Source organism: Mustelus asterias, chromosome 25 (genome assembly GCF_964213995.1).
Source record: "Mustelus asterias chromosome 25, sMusAst1.hap1.1, whole genome shotgun sequence".
NCBI lineage: Eukaryota > Metazoa > Chordata > Chondrichthyes > Carcharhiniformes > Triakidae > Mustelus > Mustelus asterias.
In genome coordinates, this window is record NC_135825.1 from 30625479 (window position 1) to 30638331 (window position 12853).

Consider the following 12853-nt stretch of genomic DNA (forward strand, 5'->3'; position numbering starts at 1 on the left):
GGGGGAGGCGGTGGAGGGGGAGAGAGCGGGGAGGGGGGAGGGGAGGGAGTGGGGGGGGGAAGGGGAGGGAGTGGGAGGGGGGAAGGGGAGGGTGTGGGAGGGGGAAGGGGAGGGGGTGGGAGGGGGGAAGGGGAGTGGGTAGGAGGGGTTAGGCGGGGGGAAGGGGGGTAGGCGGGGGGAGGGGGGTGGGTGGGGGGATGGGGGAGGAGAGGGGGATGGGGAGGAGAGGGGGATGGGGAGGGAGTGGGAGGGAGGAAGGGGAGGTGGGTGAGGGGTTGGGAGGGGAGGGGGGAGGAGAGGGGTTGGGAGGGGGGGATGGAGTGGGAGAGGGTTGCGGGGGGGAGGGGTTGGGAGGGGAGGGGGGAGGAGTGGAGGGAGGTGGAGGGGAGGGGGATTTTCCAGTTTTGGGGCGAGCGCGGCTGGAACAGTAGAATGCAAATCAAAGGATGCCATCAAACTGTCTTGTGCTCTGGGTCAGACCACACCTTAATTATTGTGCTCAGTCTGATCACTGAGACTAAAGTGGTACATTCAAACACTAGAGGGAGCACAAAAAGGGGAGTTGAACCTGTGGCAGGGGAAGGCTGGTAACTTGGCAGATTTCACCGTGCTGAAACTACAGTCCCCAGTGTCCATCAGAGACATAATCCTCCCAAGGTTGAACCCCACTTTAACCCTCCCACTTGACCTCTCAAACCTGATCCCTCAGGATCAGCCTATCCCAAACTCCCAACTCCACATCTGGTGTCTGGGGTGGAGGGTTGACTGACCTGGTCTCAGGAATTGGTTCCTCAGTTAAATAAGACTGCGTGCTCTCCCCAGTCTTCTCCCCACCGCACTAATCCTCCCTGGCTGATCCCGAACCACCTCATCACTGCACACGCATCTTCTTGAGATGCAATCTCTTTGGGTGCTCCCTTTGCCCTCTTCTGACCCAGGATCCCATTTGTGACTTTGAACTAACAAAGTGATCAACTTCTGGAATACGCTTCCGGACAACCTCATGGAAGAATAGAACCTGAGATCATTTAAGAATTAATTAGATGCTGCAATGGTATAGTTCTCAAAGAATCAACAAAGATGGAGTGAATGGCCTTCTTCATTCATAATAATCTTGTTAACCTGATAGGCCTACATGTTTAATTTCCACAAGGCTTCTCCGGAATCCTAGCAGTGGATTAGAAGACCCTGGGGAAATGATAGCCGTTAACATTGTTTCTCTAGAGGTTGCGCTGAGTTCAGAGATCCCAGGAACACACTGGATATTTCTAAGTGCTAATTTTTTTTTTGACTTTGAGGCAGTAGTGATTTTGCCTCCCTCACATAACTGACAGTTTTGAAGTTTTATGCGAGTGACTTTAACCTTACTTCATGCAAATGTCAGTCACAGAGAAAATAGGTGTCAGCTTGTAAAAGCTTAATTCAATCGAATACAACTATTAATTATGTTTACAGTTTTTAAATTAAAGTCAGTTATTTTCCAGTGAGGGTAATATCGTAATCGTACCATAGGCTGGATTTTATGCCCCACCCCCCATACACACGGTGGCGCATTTGAAGGCGGGAGGGAGGCGGGCTCATAAAATAAAGTGGCCTTCCCACTACCCCCAAGCTGTCTCCCGGGTTACAATGAGCGGAAAAGGATTCAGCCAGCCTACCTGACCCTAGGCCTTAGGCAATTAATAGCCACTTAAGGGCCTTATTTCACCTCTGTTCCTCTTTTACCTGTGGCAGCTTTCATCATGCTGGCACTGCAGCTTTCTGGGCAAACTCGCCATCAATGGGTCCAGACAGCTGGCGACCGAGGGGGTTATCTGACCTGACTGTCTGCCCCTCTATCGCGGCTGGATGTTCCTGGAGAAGGAGCTTGCGGTGTCCATGGGCACCACTGGGATCTTCCATGCTCACTGGGAACCGTAGGGACTGGAGTGTGTTATCAACCCCTTTCATCACCTTTTGATTTGATGCTTTAAGTTTCATTTACAGTTTGTTTTTGTTTTGGGTGCCCCCTCACTCCCCACCTTAAAGGGGCTACCTTCCTGGCTTTGTCCCTCAGTTTATTTAAATTAGTTTAATTTGTTTCACCAGAAGAATAACACTGCAGTTTTCACTTCTGCCAACCTGACCGGTCCAAACTCCCGGGGTGGGATTTTCCGGTTGCCCTTGACCCAAGCCCGGAAATTCTGCCTGAGGTCAACAGACCTTTGCACGGTCCTGCCTGCTATGCGGTAGGCAGGATGGGAAAATCCCACGCCTAGACTCAGCTTTAAGTCTAACCTCCATCATTTCTTCCTCCTGGGGAACTACCTTTAGTCCCAGCAGTGGCCACTGTTCAAAGCTGGCGGTGTTGGAACTATACATAGGTGGCACGGTGGCACAGTGGTTAGCATTTGCTGCCTCACAGCATCAGGGACCCAGGTTCAATTCTGGCCTCACACATTTTCCCCATGTCTGCATGGGTTTCCTCCAGGCGCTCCGGTTTCCTCTCACAGTTCAAAGATGTGTGGGTTCGGTGGATTGGCCACGTTAAATTGCCCTTTAGTGTCAGGGGATTAGCAGGGTAAATATGTGGGGTTACGGGGATAGCGCCTGGGTGAGATTGTTGTTGGTGCTTGATGGGCCAAATGGCCTCCTGCTAGGGATTCTATACAGAGACTGTATAGAGAGCTGCTGACCAATCAAATTGACTGGCTGCACTCTCGGGTGGGACTTCCCCCTGGATGGAGGCAAAAGTCCTCACTCTGAAAGCATTCTAATGTCATTGCAGGGCAGCTGGTTTGGGGGACGGGGTGGTTCAGGAAGGGAGTACTGGTAAAATCCAGCCCCATTTTTGGGCCAACCTGGATTCTTAATTTCATGCTTCTGGTCTTGTATTTTGAACTGTGTTTAAAACGTTTCATCTGAGTGGCTTCTTCTGTGTGCTTTTCAGCTTTTTAAAGCAGTAAGTTGTTGAGCCATGTTACCATGCTTATTACTACAACAACAAACTTCTACAGCAGAAACCAGGGGCGAGATCTAGCAGCCCCGTTCCCCATGGGCACAAATCCCGCTATGGTCGCTAAATCTCATGAAAGGGTAAAAACGGGATGTGCACCGGTGAGATCTCGGTTTGAGATCTTCCCCGTCACCTGCTGGTGGTGTAGTCAGGTTCATGCCTTTGCAGACTTGCATTACATTTAATAAATATTAATATCATTGAATGGCTTTACGCCACAGCAACCAATCATATTGAATCCTCCACCACCCATTCCCTGCATCCCACCAGCACCCCGACCACCACCAACTACACCCACCCCCCCCCCCGCCCAGCCTGGTGGCGTAATGTTACGCTGGCGCAAATCACAACTGGTTTTTTTTTTGAAAATGAGTCGTGATGGCCACCTGGGTCGTGGAGGTGCCTGGAGGCTCCAGGGGCACCTGAAGGAGGGCGCATGAAGGGGGAAATGCCAGCAGGGATCTGGCAGGGGGTAACCTTTCTCTAATGTGGGGATGGGAGGGGGAGGGACATGATCACAGCAAGGGAGGAGGCAACCAGGAGAGCCCCAATTACAGCAAGTGGGGGAGGGGGGAGGGAATGCCATCAATGGGAGGGGAAGGGGAGGACGATGGTTGAGAAGGGGGAGATTGCCTCCAGATACTGCTGTGGGGGAGCTTGGGGAAACGAATTTTAATCGCTGATCAGGGCACCCTTTAAAGACAGTGCCCCAATCTCTGTGGATCCAGCCTTGCCAGCTTTATCCTGCCAGAGTGATGGCATCAACCATGCTCCCAAAGTGCCAGAGAATCTGGTCTGCAAATATTGACTGTATTTCTTGAGAGAATCACATTGGTTTTCAGTCAGACCCTGGCACTTTACCATTGTTTGGAAAAATAAGTTCTGTCCCAGGTCATTTCACCCAACAGGCCGATTCCACACGAGGCTATAGAAACTTTAACGTGGAAAAGTGTTTCAAGGTGCTTCACAGAGGCGTAACGTATATAAAGACAAATACGGCTCTGGGCTCAATCTCAGGCCTGTGCTGGGCCAAGACTCTCTCCCCAGGAAGGGACTTTACATTCTGTGTCAACAACACCGCATCAGGAAGATTAAAAGTCTTGCTTTCCCAGGGACCTCTGTTGGAAATGCATGTTCTTGGGGTGTGATGCCAAATCTGGATTCAGCCATGATCCCCTCCCCCACCCCCCACACAGGAAGGAGCCTGTTGACATTCACCATAACAGTGTAGGTAGGAAGAATGACCACTGGGGCAAGACCCAGGGAAGCAGCCTGGAAGCGAAGGAATGTTCCCCAGTCAGGAACCAAAACATAGAGGTGAGGCAAGGGCAGGGAGAAATATCTGTGAAACACAAAGGTTAAGAAAATGCCATCCTTCACCTGAAATTCAATCAATCATTTGAAGCAGTTTATAGTGTAGATTGCTGGATCTAGATATGGACACCATCAGTTATTACATGAGATGAATAGTTGGTACATTATATTGAAGCTTATTTAACCTTTTACTCTTTCAGCTCACCTTGTGCAATAGTGCAACCCCTCTGGTGGGGATTGTATAAATGGCAATACCGATGTGGTGTGTACTCCACCATTCAGACCAGAAACACCCTGTGCTTTATCTCTGAGCCTTGCTACGTTAACTGATCTCCACTTAGTGTTATGGGAATTTTAATTGGCTTCAATTTTACCAGGGTGAAGGGAGGAAGATCACCTATTGCTCCCATACTGATTGTCAGATTAATCAGTGCTGAACGTTGTACATTAGGTAATCATGGAATAGAATCCCTACAGTGTAAAAGGAGGCCATTCAGCCGATTGAGTCTGCACCGACTCTCCAACAGAGCATCCTACCCAGGCCCTATCCCCGTAACCCCACATATTTACCCCAATAATTCCCCCTAAGCCACATATCCTGGGACTGTGGGAGGAAACCGGAGCTCCTGGAGGAAACCCACGCACAAATGGGGAGAATGTGCAAACTCCACACAGTCACCCAAGGCTGGAATTGAGCCCTGGTCCTTGTTGCTGTGGGGCAGCAGTGCTAACCACTGTACCACCGTGTCACCTGTGTAATAGCTGGATCAAATAGCCTGCCAGTGCTTGATGTCTAGGATGACTTTGAATGGATTGGCTTTTTGAGCGAGTTGCCGCACCCACAAAAGACAGGAATGTATCCAATGGCAAATCTCTAGCAACTCACTCGAGTGGACAATGAATTCTGTGTTGACCCCAGACAGTGAACAAAGAACAAAGAACAATACAGCACAGGAACAGGCCCTTCGGCCTTCCAAGCCCGTGTCGCTCCCTGGTCCAAACTCGACCATTCTTTTGTATCCCTCCATTCCCACTCCGTTCATGTGGCTATCTAGATAAATCTTAAACGTTCCCAGTGTGTCCGCCTCCACCACCTTGCCTGGCAGCGCATTCCAGGCCCCCACCGCCTTCTGTGTAAAATATGTCCTTCTGATATCTGTGTTAAACCTCCCCCCCTTCACCTTGAACCTATGACCCCTCGTGAACGTCAACACCGACCTGGGGAAAAGCTTCCCACCGTTCACCCTATCTATGCCTTTCATAATTTTATACACCTCTATTGAAGTCTCCCCTCATCCTCCGTCTTTCCAGGGAGAACAACCCCAGTTTACCCAATCTCTCCTCATAACTAAGCCCCTCCATACCAGGCAACATCCTGGTAAACCTCCTCTGTACTCTCTCCAAAGCCTCCACGTCCTTCTGGTAGTGTGGCGACCAGAACTGGACGCAGTATTCCAAATGCGGCCGAACCAACGTTCTATACATCTGCAACATCAGACCCCAACTTTTATACTCTATGCCCCGTCCTATAAAGGCAAGCATGCCATATGCCTTCTTCACCACCTTCTCCACCTGTGACGTCACCTTCAAGGATCTGTGGACTTGCACACCCAGGTCCCTCTGCGTATCTACACCCTTTATGGTTCTGCCATTTATCGTGTAGCTCTTCCCTACATTATTTCTACCAAAATGCATCACTTCGCATTTATCAGGATTGAACTCCATCTGCCATTTCTTTGCCCAAATTTCCAGCCTATCTATATCCTTCTGTAGCCTCTGACAATGCTCCTCACTATCTGCAAGTCCTGCCAAAGTCCCTAAGTCCGCAAACTTACTGATCACCCCAGTTACACCTTCTTCCAGATCGTTTATATAAATCACAAACAGCAGAGGTCCCAATACAGAGCCCTGCGGAACACCACTACTCACAGGCATCCAGCCGGAAAAAGACCCTTCCACTACCACCCTCTGTCTTCTGTGACCAAGCCAGTTCTCCACCCATCTAGCCACCTCCCCCTTTATCCCATGAGATCCAACCTTTTGCACCAACCTACCATGAGGGACTTTGTCAAACGCTTTACTAAAGTCCATATAGACGAAATCCACGGCCCTTCCCTCGTCAACCATTCTAGTCACTTCTTCAAAAAACTCCACCAGGTTAGTGAGGCATGACCTCCCTCTCACAAAACCATGCTGACTATCGTTAATGAGTTTATTCCTTTCTAAATGCGCATACATCCTATCTCTAAGAATTTTCTCCAACAATTTCCCCACCACGGACGTCAAGCTCACCGGCCTATAATTACCCGGGTTATCCTTCCTACCCTTCTTAAATAACGGGACCACATTAGCTATCCTCCAATCCTCTGGGACCTCACCTGTGTCCAGTGACGAGACAAAGATTTGCGTCAGAGGCCCAGCGATTTCATCTCTCGTCTCCCTGAGCAGCCTTGGATAGATTCCATCAGGCCCTGGGGATTTGTCAGTCTTTATATTCTCTAACAAACCTAACACTTCCTCCCTTGTAATGGAGATTTTCTCCAACGGTTCAACACTCCCCTCTGAGACACTCCCAGTCAACACATCCCCCTCCTTTGTGAATACCGACGCAAAGTATTCATTTAGGATCTCCCCTACTTCTTTGGGCTTCAAGCATAATTCCCCACTTTTGTCCCTGAGAGGTCCGATTTTTTCCCTGACAACCCTTTTGTTCCTAACATATGAATAAAATGCCTTGGGATTCTCCTTAATCCTGTCTGCCAAGGACATTTCGTGACCCCTTTTTGCCCTTCTAATTCCCCGTTTGAGTTCTTTCCTACTTTCTTTGTATTCCTCCAGAGCTCCCTCCGTTTTTAGCTGCCTGGACCTAACATACGCCTCTCTTTTCTTTTTGACCAGTCCCTCAATTTCCTTGGTTATCCACGGTTCTCGAATCCTACTCTTCCTATCCTTCTTTTTTACAGGCACACGCCTGCCCTGCAGCCCTAACAACTGTTCCTTAAAAGACTCCCACATGCCAGATGTGGATTTACCCTCAAACAGCCTCTCCCAATCAAGAGCTGCCAATTTCTGCCTAATCCCACTGAAGTTAGCCTTCCCCCAATCCAACACCTTACCCTTGGGACACCACTCATCCTTTTCCATCACTATCCTAAAGCTAACAGAATTGTGGTCACTATTTGCCACATGTTCCCCTACCGAAACTTTGAAGACCTGACCGGGCTCATTCCCCAGTACTAGGTCCAGTATAGCCCCCTCTCTCGTCGGGCTATCTACATATTGTTCCAAAGAACCCTCCTGTACGCATTTTACAAATTCCTCCCCATTCAGAGTCCCAGCTCTCAGCGGTTTCCAGTCTATACCGGGAAATTGAAGTCTCCCACTACAACAACCCTATTTTTCCTGCACCTATCCAGTATCTCCTGACATATCCATTCTTCCACTTCCCTCGGGCTGTTGGGGGGCCTGTAGTATACCCCCAACATAGTGACTGCGCCCTTCCTATTTCTAAGCTCCACCCAGAGTGACTTGTTACACGACCCCTCTGAATTGTCCCCCCTCTGCACCGCTGTAATATGCTCTCCAACTAATATTGCTACTCCCCCACCTCTTTTGGCCCCTCTGGGTCATTGGATTGGCTGTTAGATATGTCAAAGCTGCCTTTGGAGGTTGAATTGGCAGAGTGGGCAAAACAAGGATTTTCTTCGCAAATCCTCACATTAAAAGTTGTTTTCAGACTTAAAGATTACAAATGTCAGTTTGTAGTTTTATTAAGAGTTATTGAGAAATGACCTAGGATTGACTGCCAAGGTCTGCTTTAGTTCTTACTCAACTAATCTGGCAATGGTAACTCTTCAAAGTGAAAATAAAGGACCTAACAGTTGTGTTATTTCTCAGCTCAATGTAGTACTATCAAAAGGACACCTCAACTTGCTTTCCTTTCCATGTTAAGAACCTATATTTGTAGGTGATGATATTCACTCTCTAACAAGGCGGCACTGATCATAGTGAACATGAGAGTTACAAACAACACCGACTCATTTCATGACATCTTGTAGTAATGTCAATGAACTGCAAATTTTAATCTTATTCAATCTGGAAATCTCAATTTGGAATTAATATTTTTTGAGCATGGTCATATTTATAGCCAACTTTTGGAATTATTCTTAGACCGGTTGCATTTATTTGGAATCGGGAGAGATAACCTCTGAGGCACAATCAAAACTGGTCAGAAACTGGTCAGAAATTGGAAAAGTGGCATAAACCCAAATGAATGAGAATTGGACCTATTCTGAACAATCTGTCTGTTTGAACTAAACACTGTGATTAGGGAGGTTGTCAATCTTGCGCTGGGCAGAAAGATAAACATTTTTGTCTTCACCTTGCAGTCAGCGATTGCCCCCCCCCCCACCACTCCCTAACGCCCTCCCCCATGCCACCCCCTGCCCCCACCCCCCACTCCCTAACACCCTCCCCCATGCCACCCCCTGCCACCCCCTGCCCCCCACCCCACCGCCAGCTCGTTATAAAACACATCCAATTTTCATTCCATTGATTTCATGCAGTGGGGCGGCACGGTGGCACAGTAGTTAACACTGCTGCCCCACAACACCAGGGACCTGGGTTCGATTCCCGGCTTGGGTCGCTGTGTGGAGTTTGCACGTTCTCCCCATGTCTGCGTGGGTTTCCTCCGGGTGCTCTGGTTTCCTTCCATACTCTGAAAATCATGCTGGTTAGGTTCATGGACCTGAACAGGTGCCAGGCTGTGGCGACTGGGGGAATTTCACAGTAACTTCATTGCAGTATTAATGTAAGCCTTACTTGCGACTAATAAATAAACTTTATAAACTTTAAAATTTATCCCATGGTTTCCTGAACACAATGTCTAGAATGAGATAGTAATCAGAATCAGAATCACTGGTGCTAATTTCCCATGGAACACTGAGGTTAATTGTACTGCTTCTTGTTGGCTATGATTATACCTGTCTTTGCTGACAGAAAGGTTTTGGGTGCTTATTAAATTGCAACTGGAGCTTATTAGATCACAGAATCTCCACAGTGCATTCGAAGGCCATTTAGCCCATCAAGCCTTTACCGACAACAATTCCACCCAGGCCCTATCCCTGTAACCCCACATATTTACCTGCTAATCCCCTGACACTAAGGGTCAATTTAGCATGGCCAATCAACCAAACCTGCATGTCTTTGGAGTGTGGGAGGAAACCGGAGCACCCGGAGGAAACCCGTGCAGACACGGGGAGCATGTGCAAACTCCACACAAACAGTGACCCAAGCCGGGAATCGAACCTGGGTCCCTGGCCCTGTGAGGCAGCAGTGTTAACCATTCTGCCACAACTGATCATAATTGTCTTATGGTACATCAAGATACAAAAAGGAAATTAACATGTTTCCTGTTATTAAAAAAATTGGAAGTTTTGGAGAGTAAGTGCAATATCTGATCGAGTATTGGTATGTACATACGTGATAGTCCCACATTTCCCCACAGTCAGTGCTTCACTTGTTTAGTAAGGCTGATCTGAAAATGAACAGCAACAGAGACACTTCAATATCGTAAGTCAGGAATGGAACAAAGATATATTCAGCCATAGTTCCTGTTCCTGTTGGCTATCTAGTAAACCCGGTTGAAAAGCGTATGCCTGTGCGGACATTGGTTGAAGACTAGATTTGGATTAGTCTGTGATGTCCCCTCTGACCTCTTTGCCTAAGCTTGTGTTTAAAGGATGACCCAACTGGTCTCGACACTAAAGAAATTGTAACCTGCCCACGGGACACTGCCTTCACAGGTGAAGGCAACAAGTGAAGAGACACAAAGGACATCTGAAATATCAACATCCCTTTTAGACAGTGGACCAATAAAAAGAGTTTGGAAGAAGAATTTTTTCAAAAATGAATAAATGTATTAAATTACCAAGAAATAAAAAGATGATAGTCTTACCTTACAGGAGGATTTGTGTCCAATTTCCCACTGAAGCAAATGCTGTACGTGTTTATCACTAATTAATATGAATCACTCTCTGAAGCATTATAAATGCCAGTCAGTGCTATGGGTAAAGGTAGAACTGAAGGCAACTGAGTTATGAGGTTCGCTGTAGTAGTGCCTCCCTTTTCTTTTAAGTTGCAAAATTCTGTTTCTATGGTAACAAAATGCTCATGGTCCAATCAAGATCCCGACAGAAAAGTTTCTCCTTTTCTGTACAGATTCAACTGGAGATATTTGATAGACGGTGAACTCTTGAACCTTTCAATATCTGTCTGCATCAGTGAAACAAACTGATTGGCAAATACTCATTTCAGCTCTAACCTGTGCTGCTCACTGCGAGGTTCCCACACAGTAGTACGACCATCCGAGGACTGCTATTAATCAGCAGAGGAAGTGGTGAAAACCTATGCGCCCTCCACAAACTATTCTCATCCGTGGTTAAACAGGTTCCCACACTATAGAGCGAAACATGAGAATTGCGTGTTGCTATCTGTTAACTGCAATCGGCACGAAACACAAATTTCTAAAACTGCAAGCATCAATATACATTTATACAGAATTTCACCAAAATTCTCGATCTCAAAACTTGTTCTCTCTGCTCTTTTATTTCCTATACTTTATTACCTTTGGTTAAAAGAATGTGGATTTGCTTGAAATTTCCTATTACAAGTGAGTCAAACTGAGACCAAATTGGGATCAGGGTCAATAAGATTCTTGGAAAAACCAGCAGAATGGATTTTTCACCCACCTGTCATCAGCTCCCCAATCCCTGCTGTGATCCATCTGTGACTGATGAAGTAAATGCAAAATATATGCATACAGACTAGGCATACATGCAATTACTGCAAATATCCAGTCTCAGCAGTTGCTGTTACTTAAGGCCTCTCAAAACACAAAGTTAAAAATCGGGTTTGTTTTTGAATCCTTGAGCTTCAATTTAATTTGCTGCGGGCAGAAGTTCCAGAAGAGGTAGTTGGATGGGCAAGAGCAAAAGACATGGGGCAGAAAGCAAATGGATGGCATGAGGGGTAATATTAATGGGAGCTTGTGAAAGTCATTCAATTCCAGTTTATGAGTAGGAGAAAAATGGGTTTGTGGAAGAGCCAAATTCCATCCTGATTACACATTTAGGTTCATCGGCAAATCATATCTTACCATATCCCTCTATTCCCATCTTATTCATGTACTTTTAAGGGGTGCCTTAACAAATACATGAATAGGATGGGAATAGAAGGATATGGTCCCCGGAAGGATAGGGGGTTTGAGTTCAGTCGGGCAGCATGGTCGGTGCAGGCTTGGAGGGCTGAAGAGCCTGTTCCTGTGCTGTAATTTTCTTTGTTCTTTGTTTTCCAGAAATATGAATGTATTGTCAGGATGTTAATGACATTGACAAGTCCACATACATTGACCTGAGGTTGTGATAGTAAGCCTGATTCTAGCAACTATTAGAGCATGATGAGAGAGCATTATTAATCAACCACATAGTTACATCGAGGCCAGACTAAACAGGAGTGCTATTTGTTACTAATCTCATAACTGGCCATGATAGAATTTGAAAGCAAAACCTTTGAATTGCTGGGCTACTTCCATAAACAGTACAATTTCCACACCCAGTAATGCTTCAAACAAAAGGCCATACTGGGTAAACAGAGAGTCAGGTATCTCCCATGAAAACTCCTAAATGTTACTAATTCTATTAGGCGGAGGCTCTGGAGAGGAAGCCAGCTGGCTTCTTCAAAGGGTCACACTATCTGTAACCTCCACGACTTGCCTGGACTTGCAAAATCTCACTAACTATCCTGTCTGGAGATAATACACATCTCTTTAACCTGTGCTTAACGCTCTCTCCACTCACATTGTCTGTACCTTTAAGACTTGATTACCTGTAAAGACTCGCATTCCAATCATTATTTTGTAAATTGAGTTTGTGTCTTTATCTGCTCTGTTTGTGAACAGAACTCCCACTCACCTGACGAAGGAGCAACGAGCGCTCCGAAAGCGAGTGGCTTTTGCTACCAAATAAATCTGTTGGACTTCAACCTGGTGTTGTGAGACTTCTTACGGTGTTCTTCAAAGGGAGCAAAAGTTTAAAAAAAATCAACCTGAGCCAACGCTGGATATCAACAGAGAAAAAATAGTTTGAAAACCTGGGGGAAGACCACCTTGGTCAGAGAACTGTGTTAGGCGGCGTGGGGGGGTGGAGTGGGGGGGGGGGGGCGGGGGGGAGGGGGTTGGTGGAGTCCTTTAAGGTTATTTTATCCAAAGGAATACAGCACTCCTTCTGTGTGACACTATGGCCGGGATCCTCCCAGCCCACTGAGCTGCACAAGTAGCGCAGCGGGCTGGGAGACATCAGCAAGGGGGCTTTCAACTAGATTTGTGACGGGCATCCAGCTGATCGCAAGTCTCCGAGGCCCTTTTCTTTAAGTCCAATCAGCTCTGCATCAGAAATCGGCACAGATCTGATTATCATATGAAAATTGATATTTCCCTATCATTCGTGGGCCCGGGATGGTATTTTCTGGGCCTACGAGTGTCTCCCC